Source organism: Tachyglossus aculeatus, chromosome 2 (genome assembly GCF_015852505.1).
Source record: "Tachyglossus aculeatus isolate mTacAcu1 chromosome 2, mTacAcu1.pri, whole genome shotgun sequence".
Classification (NCBI taxonomy): Eukaryota; Metazoa; Chordata; class Mammalia; order Monotremata; family Tachyglossidae; genus Tachyglossus; species Tachyglossus aculeatus.
Window position 1 is genome coordinate 87,750,959 of NC_052067.1, and position 27,345 is coordinate 87,778,303.

Genomic DNA, 27,345 nt, shown 5'->3' on the forward strand with positions numbered 1-27,345 from the left:
GTGCCTCAATATCCTCACCCGTAAAATGGAGATTCAATACCTGATCTTTCTCCCACTCAGACTGTGAGCCCTATGTGAGACATGGATTGTGTCCCACCTGATTATCTTGCATCTACCCCAGCACTTAGTATAGTGCTTGGCACACAGCAAGTGCTTAACAGATGCCATTACCATTATTATTATTATGACAGTCAAGTGGTTGCAGTTGTGTGCGCTACCATGTGTAGCCCAAGCTGCTAAGAACACCCCAAACATTTCTCTTGCTTTGGAGAGGAGGTTTGGTGGAGATATGACTGTAAAGTTGTTGTGTGCAAGGAATATGTCTGTTTATTGCTATAGTGTACTCTCCCAAGCGCTGAGCACAATGCTCTGCATACAGTAAATGCTCAATGAATACAACTGAAGTACTCACTTCTCCCCAACCGACCCCTCCCCACCTCAGCTTTTATGTCCCCATCCTTATACACTGTCGCTCTCCCCACTAGTAATTTATTTTACTGTCATCTCGGCTAGACTGTAAACTGGTTGAGGGCAGATATCTGGCTTAATATATCCACTGTACTCTCTCCCAAGCACTTAGTACAGCTCTCTGCCCACATTAACTGCTCAACTGATCCCACTGATCGACTGACTGATCTGGCTATGCCTCCCTCTCACCTAGAGGTCATAGTTGATCAGTCAATTGTATTTATTGAGAGCTTACTGTGTGCAGAGCACTGTATTAAGTACTGGGGAGAGTACACTATAACAGTATAGCAGACATTCCCTGCCCACAACAAGCTTACAGTCTAGACAGGAAGACAGACATTAGTGTAAATAAACAGAATTACAGACATAGACTTAAGTCCTGTGGGGCTGGGTGGGTGGTGGGGAAGGGCTGAATGAAGGGAGCAAGTCCAGGTGGAGCAGAAAGGAGTGGGAGAAGAGGAAATGAGAGTTTAGTAAGGGACAGGCTCTTGGAGGAGATGTGCCTCCAAGAAGGCTTTGAAGCTGGGGAGTGTAATCATATGTCGGATATGAAGAGGGAGGGTGTTCCAGGACGTGGGCAAAAGGTTGGTGGTGAGATAGACAAGACCGAGGATCAGTGAGTAGGTTGGCATTAGAGAAGTGAAGTGTTCAGGCTGGGTTGTAGTAGGAGAATAGCAAGGTAAGGTAGGAGGGGACAAGGTGATCAAGTGCTTTAAAGCCATTGGTAAGGAGTTTCTGTTTGATGCAGAGTTGGATGGGCAACCACTGAAGGTTCCTGTGGAGTGGGAAAACATCGCTTGAATGTCAGTTGTAGAAAAATAATCTGAGCAGCAGAATGAAGTATGGACTGGAGTGGGAAAGTGACCGGAAGGAGGGAGGTCAGCAAGGAGAGTGATACTATAAACACGGCAGGATAGGACAAGTGCTTGGATTAATGTGATAGTTTGGATGGCAAGGAAAGGGTGGATTTTAACAATACTGTGAAGATCGAACAGACTGGATTTAGTGATGGATTGAATATGTGGGTTGAATGAGGGAAAGGAGTCAAGGATAATGCCAAAGTTACGGCTTGTGGGGCAGGAAGGATGGAGGTGCTGTCTACAAGGATGGGGAAGTCCGGAGAAGGAAGAGGTTTGAATGGGAAGATAAGGAGTTCTGTTTTAGATATGTTAAGTGTGAGGTGACAACAGCACATCCATGGAGAAATGTCTCGAAGGCAGGAGAAAATGCAGTACTGCAGAGATGGTGAGAGATCAGGTCTGGAGATGTAAATTTGGGAATCATTTGCATAGAGGTGGCAGTTTAAGCCATGTGAGCAAATGAGTTCTCCAAGGACGTGGGTATAGATGGAGACTTAGAAGGGGAGCCAGAACTGAATCTCGAAGGAACCCTACAGTTAGGGGGTGGGGGACAGAGGAGGAGCCTGTAAAGGAGACTGAGAATGAGCAGCCAGAGAGATAGGAGGAGAACCAGCAGAGGACAGTGTCACTGAAGGCACTGTTTTCAGGAGAAGGGGATGACAGCCAGTGTCACAAGCAGCTGAGAGATTAAGGGGGATTACGATCACGAAATGACTCCATCACAGTGGAGAAGCCCAGTCAGCCCAGTAGTGTGGCTCTCAGGAAAGGTGTCCGGGCCAGGATCCCTCACCGCTCCCCTGCATGGGGGACAAAATGGACTTCCAGCCCGTGATCCTCTCCTTGTGTGCAGGAAGTCTCAGTTGTGCAGGCTGCAACAAGGGACGCAGGCTAGGAGTGACTTGTTCTGAAACCACTAGAAGGCCAAGGTGACTTTTCAATACAAAAGTTGGTATAACTTGGGCTTAAAAATTTACTCGTAATTTAGCACTGGAGCTTGCCAAAAACTACACTCCCATTTCACCCAGGCACTCCAGCAAATAGAACTGGGGAGGTTTCCAGTTCTCAAGGAATCCTACTGAGCAGGTAATCTCCCTTCTGGGCCAAGATGAGCAAACCTTTTCATCTTCCCCAGGAAGATGTGCAGGCCCAAGTCAGGTTCAGCTTTTCAAATTTCTCTCATTTCTGTTCACAGAAGAAACGTGTCTCAAATCATCTTCAGTTCACTGTTTTCTGAGGCTTTTAGTAACAGGCATTGAGGTTTTTCCTTCTGCTACGCCCCTGTTCTTCTGCTGAATATTATTTCCTCTCTCTCTCTCTCTCTCTCTCTCTTTTTTTTTTTTTTTGGCCCTTTACTTACTTTAGCTATTTCTTCCTTCCTCTTTACTGGCTTTCTGCATAAATTCCTCTACATGCATACACTCTCAGCCCATTGCTATAAACTCTCTTCTCCCTCCCCTCTCCCTGCTTTTTAATCTACCCCAATGTCCATTCTTAGCAGTTAAAAGTACCTTCCTTACTGAGCCCAAAACTTGAGTTTCTATTTTGCTATAATCAAACAATTAGTTTCCTAATTTGCTACTCTCTACTCACTCCTATTTATCATCCCGGCCCACGTCATCCCCCTGGCCTGGAATGCCCTCCCTCTGCCAATCCACCAAGCTAGCTCTCTTCCTCCCTTCAAGGCCCTACTGAGAGCTCACCTCCTCCAGGAGGCCTTCCCAGACTGAGCCCCTTCCTTCCTCTCCCCTTCGTCCCCCTCTCCATCCCCCCCATCTTACCTCCTTCCCTTCCCCACAGCACCTGTATATATGTATATATGTTTGTACATATTTATTACTCTATTTATTTATTTTACTTGTACGTATCTATTCTATTTATTTTATTTTGTTAGTATGTTTGGTTTTGTTCTCTGTCTCCCCCTTTTAGACTGTGAGCCCACTGTTGGGTAGGGACTGTCTCTATATGTTGCCAACTTGTACTTCCCAAGCGCTTAGTACAGTGCTCTGCACACAGTAAGCGCTCAATAAATACGATTGATTGATTGATTGATTGATCCTAAGTGGAAGCGCCGTTTTCAAAAGCACTATCATAGCTTTTGTTTTTCAGGATCATTGCACAAAGAACTTTCATAACAAAGTCCCAGAAACTGGTGCCATCAGTTTGATCACACAAAGGTTTTTAATAAATAATAATAATAATGGTGGTTTTTATTAAGCGCTTACTATGTGCCAGGCACTGTACTAAGCGCTGGGGTGGATACAAGCCTATCGGGTTGGTCACGGTCCCTGTCCCACATGGGGCTCACAGTCTCAATCCCCATTTTACAGATGAGGCAACCTGAGGCACAGAGAAGTGAAGCGATTTGCCCAAAGCCACACAGCAGACAAGTGGCAGAGTCAGGATTAGAACCCATGATCTTCTGACTCCTAGGCCCATGCTCTATCCACTACACCATGCTGCCTAGTACGAAAGTAATGGGAGTGACTGAACGAGTTTAATGTGTAGAGTAACAGCAGGCAAAACGGTCATCAAAGTGCTGGGCAATCACTCAATGGTATTTATTGAGCATGTACTGTGTACAGAATACTGTACTAAGCGCTTGGCAGAGTACAATAGAAGAGATTCGGTAGACACTATCTCTACCCGTCAAGAGTTTACATGGTAGAAGAGGGGATGGACAATAAAAGTCGGGAATGGCAGAGTGTAAGGATATGTACATAAGTGCTGTGGAGCTAGTGGCACTTTCCCAAGCGCTTAGTACAGTGCTCTGCACACAGGATGTGTTCAATAAATAACAATGGCATTTATTGAGCGCTATGTGCAAAGCACTGTTCTAAGCGCTGGGGAGGTTACAAAGTGATCAGGTTGTCCAACGGGGGGCTCACAGTCTTTATCCCCATTTTGCAGATGAGGTAACTGAGGCCCAGAGAAGTGAAATGACTTGCCCAAAGTCACACAACTGACAAGTGGCAGAGCCGGCATTTGAACCCATGACCTCTGACTCCAAAGCCCGTGCTCTTTCCACTGAGCCACGCTGCTTCTCTGAATATAACTGAATGATTAAGTAAGAGGTGGGATGCATATGAAAGTGCTTAAGGGGTGAAGACAAGTGCACAGGCAATGCAGAAGGGAAGGCAAATAGGGGAAGTGAAGGCTTAGTCATGGAGGATTTATGATTTTAGCAGGGCTTTAATAATAAAAATAATTTTGGTATTTGTTAAGTGCTTACTATGTGCAAAGCACTGTTTGAAGTGCTGGGGAGGATACAAGGTGATCAGGTTGTCCCACCTGGGGCTCACAATCTTAATCCCCATTTTACAGATGAGGTAACAGGCACAGAGAAGTTAAGTGACTTGCCTAAAGTCACACAGCTGAAAAGCGGTAGAGCTGGGATTTGAACCCTTTGAAGGTGGGAAGAGTGGTGGTCTGTCATATATGAAGGGGGAGAGAGTAGCAGGTCAGAGGAAGGACGTGGACAAGTTGTCAGTGAGAAGACAGTTGAGACTGAGGCACGGTGAGTAGGGGGATGCTAGAGTAAAGAGTCTGCACCTCAGTTACTTCATTTGTAAAATGGGGATTGAAATTGTGAGCCCCATGTGGGATATGCACCGTGTCCAACTTGATTAGCTTTTTTCTACCCCAGTGGTTAGTACAGTGCCTGACACACGATAAGTGCTTAACAAACATGATTAAAAAAGAAGAGTGTGAGTTGGGTTGCAAAGTAAACCAGAGAGGTTAAGGCAGGAGGGAGAGAGCTAATTTGAGAGCTTTAAAGCTGATCATAAGGAATTTTTGTTTGAGGCAGAGATGAATGTGCAACAATTAGAGGTTTTTGAAGAATGGGGAGAGGTGGACTGAACAATTTTTCAGAAAAGTGACCCAGGCAGCATGATGAAGAGAGACAGGAGGCAGGGAGGTTAGCAAGGAGGATGATGCAATAGTCAAGGCAGGTTACAATAAATAAGGTAAGGCAGCAGTTTGGATGGAGAAGGAAGGGTGGATTCTAGAGATGTTGTGACAATACAACTGACAACAAATGATGACAGACTGAATATGTGGTGTGAATGAGGGATATGAGTCAAGGACAAGGCCAAGGTTATAGCCTTGAGAGACAGAGGATGGTGGAACTGTCTACAGTGACAGAAAAGTCTTGGGGAGGGCAGGGTTTGTGTGGGAAGATGAAGAGTTTTGTTTTGGAGTTCTTCAGTTTGAGGGGTCAGCAAGACATCCAAATAGAGATCTACTGAAAGCAGGAAGATCTGTGTGACTGAGGAGAGAAAGATCAGGGCTTGGAGATGTAGATTTGGGAACAAATTTGAGACGGTAGTTGAAGCCATGGGAACGAATGAGTTCTCCAAGGGAGTGGGTGTAGATGGAGAATAGAAGAGGACCCAGAACTAAGCCCTGAGGGGCTTTTACAGTTAGAGGGTGGGAGGCAGAGGAGGAGAAAGCAAAAAGAGACTGAGGAGGAATGATCAGAGGGTGAAGAGGAGAACCAGGAGAGGACACTGTCAGTCAAGGATAGATAGCGTTTCCAGAAATGGGTGGTAAACGGCGTCAAGGGCCGCTGAGGGATGGAGGTGGATTAGTGGAAAGGACAAGGATGGAAGCACAAAATGAAATGGGGCAGCATGGCTCAGTGGAAAGAGTATGGGCTTGGGAGTCATGGGTCATGAGTTCGAATCCCAGCTCCGCCACTTGTCAGCTGTGTGACCTTGAGCAAGCCACTTAATTTCTCTGTGCCTCAGTTACCTCATCTTTGAAACAGGGATTAAGACTGTGAACCCCACGTGGGACAACCTGATCACCTTGTATCCTCAGTGCTTGGAACATAGTAAGTGCTTAACAAATACCATCATTATTATTAGGACTGAGTACAGGTCAGGCATGAAGGAGGTCAATGTTCATCGTAGAGAGCGCAGTTTCCAAGGAGTGAAAGAGGTTGAAGCAAGCTGCAAGGGGTCAAGGGGAGAATGGGAAGAGAGGAAGTGGAGGCAGGAGGTGCAAACGACTCACCAGAGGACATAAGGAAGGAATGGTAGGCGGGAGATGGGATGATAACTGGAAGGTGCCACGGGGTCAGGAGAGGGCATCATCAGGAAGGACACGGAAAACAAAGTCCTAGGAGTGACTCTAGCACAATACGAAATCATGGGACACCTGCTCCCGGTATACCGCGGGCTGTTTTGCCCAGTGCCTTTTAGGAAGGACATATTAATGCTGGGGGAATGTAAGTAGAAGTAGAGGAAGGTCTGAATGTCAGAGAAACTTCCACGAGGAGAGGCTGAAAGGATTAGGGCTCTTCAGCTCAGAAAGACATTGGCTGAGGGGGAAACATGACTGAAATTTACAAAGCCATAATGGATGCAGAAGGGATGAACATCGTGTTACCGCTCAGCAGAACAAACGGAAAATAGGGAAAAGCTAAGGAAGTTGAGGATGGAATATTGCTAACCATGAAGACGTCTGCCAAAGAGGGCAGCCATCACACTGTTCGGCCAACGGTGCTGTTGCCCCACATGGAAACGAAACCCGGGGCTGGGTGGACTAGTGGTGTGACCCAGGAACAGTTTTGTTTATGTTCTCATGGTCTTATGTTCACTGAGCACCTAACCATCTACTGGGGAATGGCTTAGTCACGAGCGAAAAGTGAGCTAATGAGCCAGTTAGTTCCAACATTCAAATTATCTATAGGAGAGCAAATTAAGCATTTTGGTGGCTAGGTTAATGCTCTTAGACCACTTAAGTAGGGTTTGATAAGTTATGACTTCAACACATTGATTAAGGATACGGAGGGCCCTTTATATGGAATTGGGAGTCTGCCCCCTGGGGCATCGAGAGGCCGCACACCTCCTTTGGACAACAGTCCAGCTCTTTTTTTGTCAGTGAAGCTTCCTCATCTGTAATACATGTTCTCCCTTCCCCTTAAACTGAACACTTCTTGGGACACAGGCTGTCAGTTTACAGCCTAATTACCTTACAATCCTAGACTGTAAGCTACTTGTGAGCAGGGAACTTGTTTACCAACTCTGTTGTACTCCGCACTTAGTACAATCCTGCTCTGCACATAGTAAATGCTCAACAAATACCACTGATTGACTGTCTGGTCCACCACAGTGCTTGGCCTACACTTAACCAATTCCACAATCATCATATTTTCCAAATGTGCCTAAGGGTGTTTCCCTGAGAGACTCTAGCTCTCCTGGACTAAAATCCAGTTCACAAGAAATACAATGGAAGACTTACTCTGCCATCACTGGACGGCGATGGATGATCAATTAATTCCCGGGGCCTTCATTCAATAGACAGGGTTCTAGACCGTAAAACCCTTCATGGCCAGGGATCCCATCTACTAATCCTATTGTAGTGTACTTTCCCAAGCACCTAGGACAGGGCTCTGTTCAAAGTAAGTGCTCAATAAATACCATTGATTGATTTATTGATTTACAAGGATCTTACTAAGCCCAGAAAGATTTTCGTCTAAGGATTAATCTTCCAAAGTACAGTCAATTCTCTTTTTTCACAGGGACTGCATTCCTGAAGAATCCTACATTAAGGAGAAAGCATGTTGTGGTACTGAAGCAGCGCCTGATGCCGCACGCTAGTGCAAAACTGTTTCTTCCAACCACCAGCTGTGCTGCATTCGACAAGACTCATTCATTGACCATTCCCTAATTCCACAACTGAGTTCCAAGCCAAAACAGATAAAGAAAATAGATGTTGTGGCAGAAGTGACTGCAGTGAATGGAAGCTTTATCCTTTGAGAGAGGGACAACTTTCAATTTTTCACCGGTTCATTATCAAGTGTCACCACTGAAGTAGTTGCCTTTCTGGAACTGAAATATGTCACTTTGAAGCACTTTTGAACAGAACAAACACAAAATTGCACTTTTTCAGTAGTTTACAGTATAAAATAAAAACTCAGAAGGAATGAGGTGGACCTCATTCAACCACACAAAATTAAATGCATAAACACAGAATTCAATACATTTACCTAATCACAGAGTGGGCTCCCAGCATAAACCATAAAAACATTTTGCTTCACTAGGTTTTGGCGGGGGGTACATCATATTCCAGCCTCACACTTCATAGCCGGTTTTACCCTGAGAAATCCAATCAAAAGACCTTCAAGGCCGACAATGACAGAAGATCAGTTCTACCATCTCATTAAATCTTTCGCTACCCTTGAAGAGTTCTTTCGCTGATTACCAATCACACAAAAGTTATTAGAGATAGATCCATTTCCTGTCCGGAGGGACCATCCTCCTCAAGTAGGCAGGATCACATTCGGAAGACGGTTCATGAGAAGGATCTGCATTCCAATAGCGGCAATTTCCAAGTCGACCGTTCATATTTCTCTTCCCAAAAAGTTCCCTGGAGTACGGTCATCATTTGACTTTCCACGATTTTTTTTTTTCCAAATACGGTCTGCCCAGCTGTAAAACTCACCAGCCCTCTGCGGCTGGGTTGGAGCAGGTGACACGAAACAGATGTGAATGAGTGTGCCACTAACAAGAAAACGCCAACCCAACCCTCGCAGAAGAGTCACCTCTACCTACTGATCTCAAAGCACCTGAGCTAACTTCTTCCCCCTACACAGCTGGGCACTCCTTGCTCCGAACTCACTGTGGTTCCCCCAAAGCCATCCAGGAAGCAGTGTTGTCTAGTGGATAGAGCACGGGTCTGGGGGTCAGAGGACTTGAGTTCTAATCCTGGCTCTGCTGCTTGTCTACTGTGGGAACTTGTGCAAGTCATTTCACTTTTCTGTGCCTCAGTTCCCTTATCTCTAAAATGGGGATGAAGATTGTTAACCCCCAAGTGGGACAGGGACTATGTCCAACCCATCTACCTCGTACTGACCCCAGCACCTGGAACAGTGCCAGGTACATAGTAGGTGCTTAATACCATAAAAAAAAAAGAAAAACAAAGTTCCCTGTGGCAGGAGAAAATGAAGGTTCCCTTCTTTCTAGGCTCCTTAAGGGGGAAAGGCAGGAAGAGGCAGGAGTCCCTCTTTCATTCATCCATTCATTCATCATCATCATCATCGTCAATCGTATTTATTGAGCGCTTACTGTGTGCAGAGCACTGTACTAAGCGCTTGGGAAGTACAAGTTGGCAACATATAATTCATTCATTCATTCATTCATTCAAGTGTATTTACTGAGCACTTACTGTGTACAGAGCACTGAACCAAGTGCTTGGGAAGTACAAACCAACAATATATAGAGACAGTCCCTACCCAACAAGGGGCTCACAGTCTATTAGTCATTCATGCATGGGGAAGCAGCATGGTTTACTGGAAAGAGCACGGGCCTGGAAGTCGGAAGGTCATGGGTTCTAATCCCGGCTCAGCCACTTGTCTGCTATGTGACCTTGGACCAGTCACTTCACTTCTCTGTGCTTCAGTTCCCTCATCTGAAAAATGGAGATTAAGACTGTGAGCCCCACATGGGACAGGTACTCTGTCCAACCGGATTCGCTCGTATCCACTCCAGCGCTTAGTAGAGCGCCTGGCACAAAGTAAGCACTTAACAAATACCATAATAATTATTACTGTTATTCATTCAAAAGTATTCACTGAGTGCTTACTGTGTGCAGAGCACTGTACTAAGTGCTTGGAGAGTGAAATACAACAATATAACTGAGGAAGAGTATGGCTTAGTGGAAAGAGCACGGGCTTGGGTATCAGAGGTCATAACAGTAATAATAATTATGGTATTTGTGAAGTGCTTACTATGTGCCAAGCCCTGTTCCAAGAGCTGAGGGTTCTAATCCCAGCTCTAACACTCGTCAACTGGGTGACTTTGGGCAAGTCAACCCGTTGTGGGCAGAGACTGTCTCTCTTCATTGCTGAACTGTACTTTCCAAGTGCTTAGTACAGTGCTCTGCACACAGTGCACGCTCAATAAATACGACAATGAATGAACTTCACTCCTCTGTGCCTCAGTTCTCTCATCTGTAAAATGGGGAGAAAGACCGTGAGCCCCTCGTGGGACAACCTGATTACCTTATATCTATCCCAGTGCATAGAACAGGGCTTGGCACAAAGTAAGCGCTTAACAAATCTCCAGTGGCTACCAATCATTCTGCGCATCAGGCAGAAACTCCTCACCCTGGGCTTCAAGGCTCTCTATCACCTCGCCCCCTCCTACCTCACCTCCCTTCTCTCCTTCTACAGCCCACCCCACACTCTCCGCTCCTCTGCCGCTAATCTCCTCACCGTACCTCGTTCTCGCCTGTCCCGCCATCGACCCTCGGCCCACGTCGTCCCCCGGGCCTGGAATGCCCTCCCTCTGCCCACCCGCCAAGCTAGCTCTCTTCCTCCCTTCAAGGCCCTACTGAGACCTCACCTCCTCCAGGAGGCCTACCCAGACTGAGCCCCTTCCTTCCTCTCCCCCTCGTCCCCCTCTCCAACCCCCCATTTTACCTCCTTCCCTTCCCCACAGCACCTGTTTATATGTATATATGTTTGTACATATTTGTTACTCTACTTATTTATCTTGTACATATCTATTCTATTTATTTTATTTTGTTAGTATGTTTGGTTTTGTTCTCTGTCTCCCCCTTTTAAACTGTGAGCCGTCTGTTGGGTAGGGACCGTCTCTATATGTTGCCAACTTGTACTTCCCAAGCGCTTAGTACAGTGCTCTGCACACAGTAAGCGCTCAATAAATATGATTGATGATGATGATGCTCTGCACACAGTGCACTTCAATAAATACGACTGAATGAATGAACTTCACTCCTCTGTGCCTCAGTTCTCTCATCAGTAAAATGGGGATAAAGACCGTGAACCCCTCGTGGGACAACCTGATTACCTTATATCTATCCCAGCGCTTAGAACAGGGCTTGGCACAAAGTAAGCACTTAACAAATGCCATCATCATCATCATTATTATCATTATTATTAAAACACTAACCAGACACAGTCCCTGCCCACAAGGAGCTGGCAGTCAGGAGGGAGCGGTGGGGCAGTGTGCTGCCCCTGGGGACCCTGCCCGCCTCCCGTGCCGTTGCTCCGGGTACGATATGTATATATGTTTGTACATATTTGTTACTCTATTTATTTATTTATTTTACTTGTATATATCTATTCTATTTTATTTTGTTAGTATGTTTGGTTTTGTTCCCCGTCTCCCCCTTTTAGACTGTGAGCCCACTGTTGGGTAGGGACTGTCTCTATATGTTGCCAACTTGTACTTCCCAAGCGCTTAGTACAGTGCTCGGCACACAGTAAGCGCTCAATAAATACGATTGATGATGATGATCATCATCATCATTATTATTATTATTATTAACACTAACCAGACACAGTCCCAGCCCACGAGGAGCTGGCAGTCAGGAGGGAGCGGTGGGGCAGTGCGCTGCCCCTCGGGACCCTGCCCGCCTCCCATGCCGTTGCTCCGGGTACGATATGTATATATGTGTGTACATATTTGTTACTCTATTTATTTATTTTACTTGTACATATCTATTCTATTTATTTTATTTTGTTAGTATGTTTGGTTTTGTTCTCTGTCTCCCCCTTTTAGACTGTGAGCCCACTGTTGGGTAGGGACTGTCTCTATATGTTGCCAACTTGTACTTCCCAAGCGCTTAGTACAGTGCTCTGCACACAGTAAGCGCTCAATAAATATGATTGATGATGATGCTCTGCACACAGTGCACGCTCAATAAATACGACTGAATGAATGAACTTCACTCCTCTGTGCCTCAGTTCTCTCATCTGTAAAATGGGGATAAAGACCGTGAGCCCCTCGTGGGACAACCTGATGACCTTATATCTATCCCAGCGCTTAGAACAGGGCTTGGCACAAAGTAAGTGCTTAACAAATGCCATCATCATTATTATTATTATTATTATTATTATTATTATTATTATTATCATTAACACTAACCAGACACAGTCCCTGCCCACGAGGAGCTGGCAGTCAGGAGGGAGAGGTGGGGCAGTGCGCTGCCCCTGGGGACCCTGCCTGCCTCCCGTGCCGTTGCTCTGGGTACAATATGTATATATGTTTGTACATATTTGTTACTCTATTTATTTTACTTGTACATATCTATTCTATTTATTTTGTTAGTATGTTTGGTTTTGTTCTCTGTCTCCCCCTTTTAGACTGTGAGCCCACTGTTGGGTAGGGACTGTCTCTATACGTTGCCAACTTGTACTTCCCAAGCGCTTAGCACAGTGCTCTGCACGCAGTAAGCGCTCAATAAATACGATTGATGATAGTACAGCGCTTTGTACCCGAGAAACGCCCAATCGCGACGACGTAGTGAACGCGTTGCGGGCGCGCTCCCTCCCCGCAGGCCCGCGGAGCCGCCGCCAGAGGGCGCCCCGCCGCCAGGTTTGCCCGGCTCCAGCTCCGCCGCACTTGAAACTTTTTTCCCGGGGAAAGACAAGAACTCCCGCTCCTCCGCTTGGAGTTTTTCGAAAAACTTGGGGGGGAAAAAAAGGCAAAACAAAACCAAAAAAAAAATTCCCAAGCAGACCCCCCTCCAAAACCTCCAGCCAGGAGCCTCCCCGGCCAGTCCCTTCCCCCTAAACTGAAAGGCCGCAGCTGCAAACTTTCCAGCATCATCATCATCATCAATCGTATTCATTGAGCGCTTACTATGTGCAGAGCAATCAATCAATCAATCAATCGTATTTATTGAGCGCTTACTATGTGCAGAGCACTGTACTAAGCGCTTGGGAAGTACAAGTTGGCAACATATAGAGACAGTCCCCACCCAACAGTGGGCTCAGTCTAAAAGGGGGAGACGGAGAACAAAACCAACATACTAACAAAATAAAATAAATAGAATAGATATGTACAAGTAAAATAAATAAATAAATCATCATCAATCGTATTTATTGAGCGCTTACTATGTGCAGAGCACTGTACTAAGCGCTTGGGAAGTACAGATTGGCAACATATAGAGACAGTCCCTACCCAACAGTGGGCTCGCAGTCTAAAAGGGGGAGACGGAGAACAAAACCAAACATACTAACAAAATAAAATAAATAGAATAGATATGTACAAGTAAAATAAATAAATAAAGTAATAAATATGTACAAACATATATACATATATACAGGTGCTGTGGGGAAGGGAAGGACGTAAGATGGGGGGATGGAGAGGGGGACGAGGGGGAAAGGGGGAAGAAAAAAAAAAGGGGGCTCCGAAGTTGGTCGAGAGTTATTTCCCTGCTCAGTTATTTATCCTTTCTCCCCCCCTCCCCCGTGCCTTTTTCTTGCCCTATTTCCGCCCTGCTTTCGGGAGATTCCCCAATTTCTCTTTGACGCACCTTTTTTTTAATTATTTTTTTTTTCTCCTTGCCGGGCAGAAGTAAGGAAACGCAGGCTGGAGGAAGTTGCAGGAGGAAATATTCTATTTATTTTATTTTGTTAGCATGTTTGCTTTTGCTCTCTGTCTCCCCCTTTTAGACTGTGAGCCCACTGTCGGGTAGGGACTGTCTCTCTATGTTGCCAATTTGTACTTCCCACGCGCTTAGTACAGTGCTCTGCACATAGTAAGCGCTCAATAAATACGATTGATGATGACGAAGGAAAGCAACTCCTAGACCGTGAGCCCGTTGTTGGGTAGGGACCGTCTCTATCTGTTGCCGGTTTGTACTTTCGAAGCGCTTAGTACAGTGCCCCGCACATAGTAAGCGCCCAATAAATAGGATTTAATGAATGAAAGAGTTGGGGGGCTCGTCCCCCCCGCCACTGGAGCTGGGGGCGGGGAGGGAAGCCCGGGCCGGGCAAGTTCCTTCCTTCATTCATTCAGTCGTATTTACTGAGCGCTTACTGTGTGCAGAGCACTGTACTAAGCGCTTGGAAAGTACAAGTCGGCAACATTATAGACGGTCCCTACCCAATATCGGACTCAAAGTCCTTCCGACGGACCCGGCCACGACCAACCCCCCGGTTATCTGTCTCCCCCCCTTCTTTGACTGTGAGCCCGTTGTTGGGTAAGGACCGTCTCTATCTTGCCAAATTGCACTTTCCAAGCGCTCAGCACAGCGCTCTGCACCCAGGAAGCGCTCAATAAATAATAATAATAATAACAATGGCATTTATTATCATCATCATCATCATCAATCGTATTTATTGAGCGCTTACGATGTGCAGAGCACTGTACTAAGCGCTTGGGAAGTACAAATTGGCAACATATAGAGACAGTCCCTACCCAACAGTGGGCTCACAGTCTAAAAGGGGGAGACAGAGAACAAAACCAAACATACTAACAAAATAAAATAAATAGAATAGATATGTACAAGTAAAATAAATAAATAAATAAATAAATAGAGTAATAAATATGTACAAACATATATACATATATACAGGTGCTGTAGGGAAGGAGGTAAGATGGGCGGGATGGAGAGGGGGACGAGGGGGAGAGGAAGGAAGGGGGACTTCAGTCAGTCGCATTTATTAAGCGCTTACTATGTGCAAAGCACTGTTCTAAGCGCTGGGAAGGTCACAAGGTGATCAGGTTGTCCCAGGGGGGCTCACCGTCTTCATCCCCATTTTACAGATGAGGGAACTGAGGCCCAGAGAAGTTAAGTGACTTGCCCAATCAATCAATCAATCGTATTTATTGAGCGCTTACTATGTGCAGAGCACTGTACTAAGCGCTTGGGAAGTACAAATTGGCAACATATAGAGACAGTCCCTACCCAACAGTGGGCTCACAGTCTAAAAGGGGGAGAAGTTACACAGCTGACAATTGGTGGAGCCGGGATTAAATACGATCGAGTGAATGAATAATTCGACTGAACTATTCTGATGCGACTGACGCCTACTTGTTTTCTTTTGTTGTCTGTCTTCCCCCTTCTAGACTGTGAGCCCCTCGTTGAGTAGGGATTGTCTCTGTTGCCGAACTGCCCTTTCCGAGCGCTTAGCCCAGTGCTCCGCACCCAGGAGGCGCTCAATAAAATACGACTGACTGAATGAAGAATCCTGTTGCTCTATTTTGATGCCATTGATAACTGTCCACTTGTGTTTTGCTGTCTGTCTCGGCAATTAGAACGGTGCTCGGCGCTTAGAACAGTGCTCTGCACATAGTAAGCGCTTAATCAATCGTATTTATTGAGCGCTTACTGTGTGCAGAGCCCTGTACTAAGCGCTTGGGAAGTACAAGTTGGCAACATATAGAGACAGTCCCTACCCAACAGTGGGCTCACAGTCTAGAAATGCCATTATTATTATTATTATTATTGGCTGTGAGCCCGTCGTTGGGCAGGGATCGTCTCTATATGTTGCCAAATTGCACTTTCCAAGCGCTCAGTACAGTGCTCTGCGCACAGTAATCGCTCAATAAATGATTGAATGAATATTATTGATCTACTTTGATGCGATTGACACCTGTCTCCACGTTTTGTTTTGTTGTCTGTCTCCCCATTCTAGACTGTAAGCCCCTTGTTGGGTAGGCCGGTCTCTATGTGTTACCGAATTGCACTTCCCAAGCGCTTAGCCCAGTGCTCCGCACACAGTAAGCGCTCAATCAATACGATGGGATGGATGAATTCCCGAGCAGGAGCCCGCCCTCTCTCCCAACTTTCTCTCACGCTCCGGCTGCGGCACCAGCCCGGGATTACAGGGATCCGGGAGGAGTTGTTTGTTGTTATTTTTTTAAAGATAATAATCATCATCATCAATCGTATTTATTGAGCGGTTACTGTGTGCTGAGCACTGTACTAAGCGCTTGGGATGTACAAGTTGGTAACATATAGAGACAGTCCCTACAATAACACGTTCGGGCTTGGAATAATTACAATAAAGAGTAAAAAAAAAAAAGTTTCGGTTCTCTGTTCTTTTCCGGCCTCCCTCCCTCCCCCACCCCGGGGGGTCCGGTGCGAATCCTGCGCTTCCCACCCTATGCACTCCCGGCTCAGAGCCCCCTCCCCGCGCCGGCATACACACTCACGCACACACTCTGCACACACTCCCACCAGCCCGTTCGTGCGGGTCACCTAATAATAATAATAATAACGGCATTTAAGTGCTCACTATGTGCGAAGCACTGTTCTAAGCGCTGGGGGAGAGGTACAAGGTGATCAGGTTGTCCCACGGGGGGCTCACAGGCTTCATCCCCATTTTACAGATGAGGTCACTGAGGCCCAGAGAAGTTAAGTGACTCGCCCAAAGTCACACAGCTGACAGCTAATAATAATAATAACGGCATTTGTTAAGCGCACACTATGTGCGAAGCACTGTTCTAAGCGCTGGGGGGGGATACAAGGTGATCAGGATGTCCCACGGGGGGCTCAAAGGCTTCATCCCCATTTTACAAATGAGGTCACTGACGCCCAGAGAAGTTAAGTGATTCGCCCAAAGTCACACAGCTGACAGTTGACGGAGTAGGGATTAGAACCCATGACACTGACTCCCAAGCCCGGGCTCTTTCCACTGAGCCATGCTTAAGCACTTACTATGTGCCAAGCACTGTTCTAAGCGCTGGGGGGGGGATACAAGGTAATCAGACTGTCCCACGTGGTGCTCACAGTCTTCATCCCCATTTTCCAGATGAGGTAACTGAGGCCCAGAGAAGTGAAGTGACATGCCCAAATAATAATGATAACGGTATTTGTTAAGCGCTTACTATGTGCCAAGCACTGTTCTAAGCGCTGGGGGAGGTACAAGGTAATCAAGTGGTCCCACGTGGGGCTCACAGTCTTTCTCCCCATTTTACAGATGAGGTCACTCAGGCACAGAGAATAATAATAATAATGGCATTTATTAAGCTCTTACTATGTGCCAAGCACTGTTCTAAGCGCTGGGGGAGGGGGAGGGTACAAGGTGATCAGATGGTCCCACGGTGGGCTCACAGCCTTCATCCCTATTTTCCAGATGAGGCAACTGAGGCCCAGTGAAGTGAAGTGACTTGCCCAAGGTCACAAAGCTGACAAGTTCTGGATTAGAACTCAGGACCCCCAAAGTCACCCAGCTAAGTGGCAGAGCCGGGATTCGAACCCACGACCTCCACCTCCCCAGCCCGGGCTCCCCCCCACCCCCACCTTGTCCTCTCCCCAGCGCTTAGCCCAGCGTTCCGCACACAGTAAGCGTTCAATTAATACGACTGAATGGATGAGCAGCGTGGCTCAGTGGAAAGAGCCCGGGCTTGGGAGTCACAGATCGTGGGTTCTAATCCCGCCTCTGCCACTTGTCAGCTGGGTGACTAGGGGTACGTCACTTAACTTCTCTGTGCCTCAGTTCCCTCATCTGTAAAACGGGGATGAAGACTGTGAGCCCCCCGTGGGACAACCTGATCACCTTGTATTCCCCCCCTTTGCGCTTAGAACAGTGCTTGGCACATAGTAAGCGCTTAACAAATGCCATTAGTAGTAGTAGTATTACTTCTCTGTGCCTCAGTTTCCTCATCTGTAAAATGGGGATTAAGACTGTGAGCCCCACGTGGGACAACCTGGTGGCCTTGTATCCCCCCTAGTGCTTAGAACGGTGCTTGGCACATAGTAAGCGCTTAACAAATGTCATTATTATTATTATTAGTAGTAGTAGTAGTAGTATTACTTGCCCCTCTTCTAGACTGTGAGCCTGCTGTTGGGTAGGGACCGTCTCTAAATGTTGCCAACTTGTAGTTCCCAAGCGCTTAGCAACAGTGCTCTGCACACAGTAAACGCTCAATAAATACGATTGAATGAATGAATGACTATTACTTCTCTATGCCTCAGTGGCCTCATCTGTAAAATGGGGATTAAGACTGTGAGCACCACGTGGGACAACTTGATCCCCCCTCCCCCAGCGCTCAGAACAGTGCTTGGCCCATAGTAACTGCTTAGCAAATGCCATTAGTAGTAGTAGTAGTAGTACTTGTCCCCCTTCTAGACTGTGAGCCCGCTGTTGGGTAGGGCCCGTCCCTCTATGTTGCCAACTTGTACATCCCAACCGCTTAGTAATCATAATAATGTTGGTATTTGTTAAGCGCTTACTATGTGCGAAGCACTGTTCTAAGCGCTGGGGGGAATACAAGGAGATGAGGTTGTCCCACGTGGGACTCACAGTCTTAATCCCCATTTTACAGATGAGGGAACTGAGGCCCAGGGAAGTTAAGTGACTTGCCCAAGGTCACACAGCAGACATGTGGGGGAGGCGGGATCCAAACCCATGACCTCTGACTCCCAAGCCCACGCTCTTTCCACTGAGCCACAGTGCCGGTGCTCTGCACACAGTAAGAGCTCGATAAATACGACTAAATGACTATTACTTCTCTGTGCCTCAGTGGCCTGTGCTTGGCACATAGTAAGCGCTTAACAAATGCCATTAGTAGTAGTATTACTTGTCCCCCTTCTAGATTGTGAGCCCGCTGTTGGGTAGGGCCCGTCCCTCTATGTTGCCAACTTGTACATCCCAAGCGCTTAGGATGGTGCTCTGCACACAGTAGGCGCTCAATAAATACGACTGAATGACTCCCCCTCTCCCCCTCTCCATCCCCCTCATCTTACCTCCTCCCCTTCCCCATCATCATCATCAATCGTATTTATTGAGCGCTTACTATGTGCAGAGCACTGTACTAAGCGCTTGGGAAGTACAGCACCTGTCTATATGTATATATGTTTGTACACATTTATTACTCTTTTATTTTTTTACTTGTACCTATCTATTCTATTTATTTTATTTTGTTAGTACGTTTGGTTTTGTTCTCTGTCTCCCCCTTTTAGACCGTGAGCCCACTATTGGGTAGGGCCTGTTTCTATACGTTGCCAACTTGTACTTTTTTTTTTTTAATAATGGCATTTATTAAGCGCTCACTATATGCAAAGCACCACTCTAAGCGCTAGCACTGTTCCAAGCGCTTAGTACAGTGCTCCGCACACAGTAAAGCGCTCAATAAATTCGACTGATGATGAGGACTATTACTTCTCCGTGCCTCGGTGGCCTCATCTGTAAAACGGAAGGCTGTGAGCACCACGTGGGACAACCTGATCCCCCCAACAGCGCTCACAACGGTGCTTGGCACATAGTATGGAATGCCCTCCCTCTGCCCATCATCATCAATCGTATTTATTGAGCGCTTACTATGTGCAGAGCACTGTACTAAGCGCTTGGGAAGTACAAATTGGCAACATATAGAGACAGTCCCTACCCAACAGTGGGCTCACAGTCTAAAAGCCCAGCCGCCAAGCTAGCTCTCTTCCTCCCTTCAAGGCCCTACTGAGAGCTCACCTCCTCCAGGAGGCCTTCCCAGACTGAGCCCCTTCCTTCCTCTCCCCCTCGTCCCCCTCGCCACCCCCCCCATCTTACCTCCTTCCCTTCCCCACAGCACCTGTATATACGTATATATGTTTGTACTTATTTATTACTCTATTTATTTTACTTGTACATATCTATTCTATTTATTTTACTTTGTTAGTACGTTTGGTTTTGTTCTCTGTCTCCCCCTTTTAGACTGTGAGCCCACTGTTGGGTAGGGACTGTCTCTATATGTTGCCAACCTGTACTTCCCAAGCGCTTAGTACAGTGCTCTGCACATAGCAGGCGCTCAATAAATACGATTGATGATGATGATGATGGTTTTGTTCTCTGTCTCCCCCTTTTAGACTGTGAGCCCACTGTTGGGTAGGGACTGTCTCTACATGTTGCCAACTCGGACTTCCCAAGCGCTTAGTACAGTGCTCTGCACATAGTAGGCGCTCAATAAATACGATTGATGATGATGATAGTAAGCGCTTAACACATGCCATCATTATTATTATTATTACTATTATTGTTATTATCGTTATTATTATTATTATGAACGTTCGGGGTTGGGGAAACAAGTCCCCGGGGGCGCGCGCGCGCGCCCCTTCCCCCCCATCCCTCTCGCAGCCCCCTCCCCCGGCGCGCGCGCGGCGGGGGGGCGCGCGCACACACGCGGGGGCGCGCACACACAGGCGGGGGCGCGCGCACTTTACACGCACTCGGGCCGGGCGCGAGAAAAGACGGACGTTGGAGGCCCCGAGCGCCCGCCCAGTGTTTCCCCCCCGCACCCTTCCCCATCCCCCGGCAGAAAGGACCTGAAAAAGAAGGGCGGGAAGAAAAAAAGAAAAAAGAAGGGGGGGGAAAAAAATCCGATTTTTGTGCAACTTTCCCAAAATGGCGGAAATTGGGGCTGAGCTCTATTAAATTCTCACACACGGCGGGGACACTCGGAGCAGCGCCCGGCCCCTAATCCTCAATCATCATCAGTCGTGTTTATCGAGCGCTGTGTGCGGAGCACCGTACTAAGCGCTTGGGAAGTACAAGTTGGTAACATATAGGGACGGTCCCTACCCAGCAGTGGGCTCACGGTCTAAAAGGAAAGCTAACGAGCGCTCAGCCCGCCGTCGGGTAGGCTATAGGTTGCCAACTTGTCCCTCCCAAGCGCTCAGTACAGGGCTCTGCGCGCGCGCGCGCTAGGCGCTCAATAAATAGCGAATGAGCAAACACGGGTGAAAAACGCCGAAGTCTCCCCCTTCCCCAGCCCCGCGCCCGCCCGCGCGCGCAGCCGGGGACACACATGCACACGCGTGGACACGCACACGCGTGTGCGGGGCGTTGCGGAGCCGGGCCCGGAGGGAAAGTCCGCTCTCCCGCCCCGTCTCGCTCCGCACAAAGGCCCCGGGCGTGCCGGGAGCCGGGAGAAAAAACGGCTCGGTGCGCGGAGCCTCGCAACTCCCGCCCCCCCCCCCTAAAAAAGAAAAAGAAAAAACCCACCCTCCACCGTGCAAAGGGGGGAAAATAAAATGCCAAAGCCTCCCCGCCGCCCCCTTCTTTCTGCCTTTTGTTCCGCTTTTTGCACACCCTGCCCAGGAGGGGAGATCCTGATGAGGGTATCTGTTGGGCGCTGACTATGTGCTAAGCGCCGAGAGGCTTACTAGCCACTCCGGAGTCCCGCTAGCCACCCCAGTGTCTGGGGGTAAGTTTCCCGATCCCTCCCGAGGCCGGATCTCCCCCGCTGCGGAGCCGGGTGCGCTTCGGGTTATTTTTTTTCCCCCCCCCCCGCCGCCTCTCTAGGGCTCGAAGATTGCAACTTTCAGCTGCGGACGCGAAAGCAAAACAAGGGCTAAAAAGCAAACAAACAACCCCCCCAAAGCCAACCCTCCGCCCCTCCCCGATGCAGGGGTTCACGCACGTACTGATCTCCGGGCGAATGGGCGATTGGATCGGAGGAGCCGCTTCGCACCCCCAAATTGTCTCTTTTTTTTCTTCTTCTTCTTGGTCTCACGAGTAAGTCCTGACAAATGGTCCAGGGCTGCGGGGGCACTGCGCATGTGCGCGGCTGGGCTGGGGACGGGGCGAAACTGCGCTGCCGCTCATTCATTCATTCATTTAATCCTATTTATTGAGCGCTTACTGTGCGCACAGCCCTGGATTGAGCTCCTGGGAAGTACAAGTCGGCAACAGTTAGGGACGGTCCCTACCCAACAGTGGGCTCACAGTGTTGCTGCTACTCATGCTGCTGCTACTACTAATAAGAATGATAATTTCGGTATTTGTTAAGCGCTTACTATGTGCATTCATTCATTCATTCAATCGTATTGATTGAGCGCTTACTAAGCGCAGAACACTGGACTAAGCGCCTGAGAAGTACAAGTCGGCAACAGATAGAGAAGTCCCTACCCAACAGTGGGCTTACAGTGTTGCTGCTACTCATGCTGCTGCTACTACTAATAATAATAATTTTGGTATTTGTTAAGTGCTTACTATGTGCATTCATTCATTCATTTAATTGTATTGATTGAGCGCTCACTGTACGCAGAACACTGGACTGAGCGCCTGGGAAATACAAGTCAGCAACAAATAGAGACGGTCCCTACCCAACAATGGGCTCACAGTGTTGCTGCTACTCATGCTGCTGCTACTAATAATAATAATAATTTTGCTATTTGTTAAGCGCTTACTATGTGCATTCATTCATTCATTCAATCCTATTGATTGAGCACTTACTGTGCGCACAACACTGGACTGAGCGCCTGGGAAGTACAAGTCGGCAACAGATAGAGACGGTCCCTACCCAACAGTGGGCTCACAGTGTTGCTGCTACTCATGCTGCTGCTACTACTACTAATAATAATTTTGGTATTTGTTAAGCACTTACTATGTGCATTCATTCATTCAGTCGTATTGATTGAGCGCTTACTGTGCGCACAACACTGGACTAAGCGCCTGGGAAGTACAAGTCAGCAACAGATAGAGACGGTCCCTACCCAACAATGGGCTCACAGTGTTGCTGCTGCTCACAGTGTTGCTGCTACTCATGCTGCTACTACTAATAATAATAATTTCGGTATTTGTTAAGCGCTTACTATGTGCATTCATTCATTCAGTCGTATTGATTGAGCGCTTACTGTGCGCACAACACTGGACTAAGCGCCTGGGAAGTACAAGTCGGCAACAGAGACGGTCCCGACCCAACAATGGGCTCACGGTGTTGCTGCTGCTCACAGTGTTGCTGCTACTCATGCTGCTACTACTACTAATAATGATTTCGGTATTTGTTAAAGGCTTACTATGTGCATTCATTCATTCAATCGTATTGATTGAGCGCTTACTGTGCGCAGAACACTGGACTAAGCGCCTGGGAAGTACAAGTCGGCAACAGATAGAGACGGTCCCTACCCAACAATGGGCTCAAAGTGTTGCTGCTACTCATGCTGCTGCTACTACTAATAATAATAATTTTGGTATTTTTTAAGTGTTTACTATGTGCATTCATTCATTCATTTAATCGTATTGATTACCGTACGCAGAACACTGGACTGAGCACCTGGGAAGTGCAAGTCAGCAACAAATAGAGACGGTCCCTACCCAACAGTGGGCTCAGCGTTGCTGCTACTCATGCTGCTGCTACTACTAATAATAATAATTTCGGTATTTGTTAAGCGCTTACTATGTGCATTCATTCATTCATTCAGTCGTATTGATTGAGCGCTTACTGTGCGCAAAACACTGGACTAAGCGCCTGGGAAATACAAGTCAGCAACAGATAGAGATGGTCCCTACCCAACAATGGGCTCACAGTGCTGTTGCTACTCATGCTGCTGCTACTACTAATAATAATAATTTCAGTATTTGTTAAGCGCTTACTATGTGCATTCATTCATGCATTCAGTTGTATTGATTGAGCGCTTACTGTGCACAGAGCCCTGGACTGAGCGCTTGGGAAGTACAAGTCGGCAACAGATAGGGACGGTCCCTACCCAACAGTGGGCTCACAGTGTTGCTGCTACTCATGCTGCTACTACTAATAATAATAATTTCGGTATTTGTTAAGTGCTTACTATGTTCATTCATTCATTCATTCAATCGTATTGATTGAGCGCTTACTGTGCACACAACACTGGACTAAGCGCCTGGGAAGTACAAGTCGGCAACAGATAGATACGGTCCCTACCCAACAGTGGGCTCACAGTGCTGCTGCTACTCATGCTGCTGCTACTACTACTACTAATAATTTTGGTATTTGTTAAGCGCTTACTATGTGCATTCATTCATTCATTCAATCATATTGATTGAGCGCTTACTGTGCACAGAACACTGGACTAAGTGCCTGGGAAGTACAAGTCGGCAACAGATAGGGACAGTCCCTACCCAACAGTGGGCTCACAGTGTTGCTGCTACTCATGCTGCTACTACTAATAATAATAATTTAGGTATTTGTTAAGCGCTTACTATGTGCATTCATTCATTCAATCGTATTGATTGAGCGCTTACTGTGCACACAACACTGGACTAAGCGCCTCGGAAATACAAGTCAGCAACAGATAGAGACGGTCCCTACCCAACAATGGGCTCACAGTGTTGCTGCTACTCATGCTGCTGCTACTAGTACTAATAATAATTTTGGTATTTGTTAAGCACTTACTATGTGCATTCATTCATTCATTCAATCGTATTGATTGAGCGCTTACTGTGCACAGAACACTGGACTGAGCGCCTGGGAAGTGCAAGTCGGCAACAGTTAGGGACGGTCCCTACCCAACAGTGGGCTCACAGTGTTGCTGCTACTCATGCTGCTACTACTACTAATAATAATTTCGGTATTTGTTAAGCGCTTACTATGTGCATTCATTCATTCAATCGTATTGATTGAGCGCTTACTGTGCACACAACACTGGACTAAGCGCCTGGGAAATACAAGTCAGCAACAGATAGAGACGGTCCCTACCCAACAATGGGCTCACAGTGTGCTGCTACTCATGCTGCTGCTACTACTACTAATAATAATTTCGGCATTTGTTAAGCGCTTACTATGTGCATTCATTCATTTATTCAATCGTATTGATTGAGCGCTTACTGTGCGCAGAACACTGGACTAAGCGCCTGGGAAGTGCAAGTCGGCAACAGATAGAGACGGTCCCTACCCAACAATGGGCTCACAGTGCTGCTGTACTCATGTGGCTGCTACCACTACTAATAATAATTTTGGTATTTGTTAAGCGCTTACTATGTGCATTCATTCATTCCTTCAATCATATTGATTGAGCGCTTATTGTGCGCAGAGCACTGGGCTAAGCGCCTGGGAAGTACAAGTCAGCAACAGATAGAGACGGTCCCTACCCAACAATGGGCTCACAGTGCTCCTGCTACTCATGCTGCTGCTACTACTGCTAATAATAATTTCGGTATTTGTTAAGCGCTTACTATGTGCATTCATTCATTCACTCAATCATATTGATTGAGCGCTTACTGTGCACAGAACACTGGACTAAGCGCCTGGGAAGTACAAGTCAGCAACAGATAGAGACGGTCCCTACCAACAGTGGGCTCACAGTGTTCCTGCTACTCATGCTGCTGCTACTACTACTAATAATAATTTCAGTATTTGTTAAGCGCTTACTATGTGCATTCATTCGTTCATTCAATCGTATTGATTGAGCGCTTACTGTGCGCAGAACACTGGACTAAGCGCCTGAGAAGTACAAGTCAGCGACAGATAGAGATGGTCCCTACCCAACCATGGGCTCACAGTGCTGCTGCTACTCATGCTGCTGCTACTACTAATAATAATAATTTTTGTATTTGTTAAGCGCTTACTATATGCATTCATCCATTCAATCGTACTGATTGAGCGCTTAGTGTGTGCAGAACACTGGACTAAGCATTTGGGAAGTACAAGTCGGCACATATAGAGACGGTCCCTACCCAACAATGGGCTCACAGCACTGCTGCTGCTGCTACTACTACTAATAATAATTTTAGTATTTGTTAAGCGCTTACTATGTGCATTCATTCATTCATTCAATCCTATTTATTGAGCGCTTACTGTGTGCAGAGCACTGGACTAAGCGCTTGGGAAGTACAAGTCGGCAACAGATAGAGACAGTCCCTACCCAACAATGGGCTCACAGTGCTGCTGCTACTAATGCTGCTGCTACTACTAATAATAATAATTTTGGTATTTGTTAAGCGCTTGCTATGTGCATTCATTCATTCAAATTTATTGAGCGCTTACTGTGTGCAGAGCACTGGACTAAGCGCTTGGGAAGTACAAGTCGGCAGCATATGGAGACGATCCCTACCCAACAACGGGCTCACAATAGTCTAGAAGTGTGCAAAACACTGTTCTAAGCGCTGGGGAGGATACAAGGTAATCAGGTTGTCCCATGTTGAGCTCACAATCTTAATCCCCGTTTTACAGATGAGGTAACTGAGGGCACAGAGAATAATAATGATGGCAATTATTAAGCTCTTGCTATGTGAAAAGCACTGTTCTAAGCGCTGGGGAAAATACAAGGTGATCAGGTTGTCCCATGTGGGGCTCACAATCTTAATCCCCATTTTACAGATGAGGTAACTGAGGACACAGAGAATAATAATGATGGCATTTCTTAAGCGCTTACTATTTGCAAAGCACTGTTCTAAGCGCTGGGGAGGTTACAAGGTGATCAGGTTGTCCCACGGGGGGCTCACAGCCTTCACCCCCATTTTACAGATGAGGGAACTGAGGCCCAGAGAAGTGAAGTGACTTGCCCAAAGTCACACAGCTGACAATTGGTAGAGCTGGGATTTGAACCCATGACCTCTGACTCCCAAGCCCATGCTCTTTCCACTGAGCTACGCTGCTTCTCCCTCTGCTATACCACCTTCCCCACGCCACAGCACTTGTGTATATATGTATATATTCTATTTATTTTATTAATGATGTTTATATAGCTGTAATTCTATTTATTTTGATGCTAGTGATGCCTGTCTTTTGTTGTCTGTTTTCCTCTTCTAGACTGTGAGCCCATTGTTGGGTAGGCTTTGTCTCTATCTGTTTCCGAATTGTACTTTCCAAGAGCTTCGTACAGTGCTGTGCACACAGTTAGCACTCAGTAAATACGATGGAATGAATGAATGAATCCTCCTCTCCCCCTGCTCTAATTCCTGCCTTTGGCTCCATGCACCCATTTTAAGGGAACAATGAAAACCAAAGAGGAGTGCTCAGGCTGTAGCTTCCTTTGTATGCCTTTTTTTTTGTTGTTAACTTCACCTCTCAAATAAATATTCTTGGGATGGATCCACCGTGGATGGTTATTAAACATAAGCATCGATTTTTAAGTACGTTCGTATGTATGTGTGCATAATCTCGTGCCCGCCCTGCAGAGGAACTGTCAATCCAAGATGCAGCGGATGAGAGGATGACAGAAAAAAACTTCTGAGTTATTAGGCTACTAGGTTCTTCGGTCTGAAGGGTTAAAACGCGAACCTGCCACTCACTGGGCTTTTAGGTTAGGTCTTTTTATTGAAATGTGAATCTTTTCAGGAGTCACTGCGGAAGTGCTTTCGAGGTTCAGAGAACACAACTTAGAAATCAATATTTTAAGTGGAGGAGAGACAATAAATGTAATGAAAGTGACCATTGTATTGAAAGTGTTTATTCCTGGAGCCAAAGATAACTGGCTATAAAATCCTAAAGCAAGAAATGCTGAACCCCCTAAATACATCAAAACTGGATCAAGACAGAACTGAATTTGGTATTAAGAGCTTATCCCTCTTAGGGAGCATGTCTTCTTTGAGGCAGGTCAGTTGTTCCCTATAAAACTGCAGGCCCATTTGAAAATG

General features: G+C 46.7%; 1 protein-coding gene across 1 annotated transcript in view; it reads right to left on the minus strand.

Annotated features, from left to right (window-relative positions):
* L3MBTL3 (L3MBTL histone methyl-lysine binding protein 3) overlaps positions 1-21,509 on the minus strand; it is a 158,896-nt gene extending 137,387 nt beyond the window's left edge. The window contains exon 1 of the mRNA XM_038771269.1: positions 21,435-21,509. The gene's annotated coding sequence lies outside the window, so the exon portion shown is untranslated. The remainder of the gene's footprint in view (positions 1-21,434) is intronic.
* Positions 21,510-27,345: the final 5,836 nt, after the last annotated feature.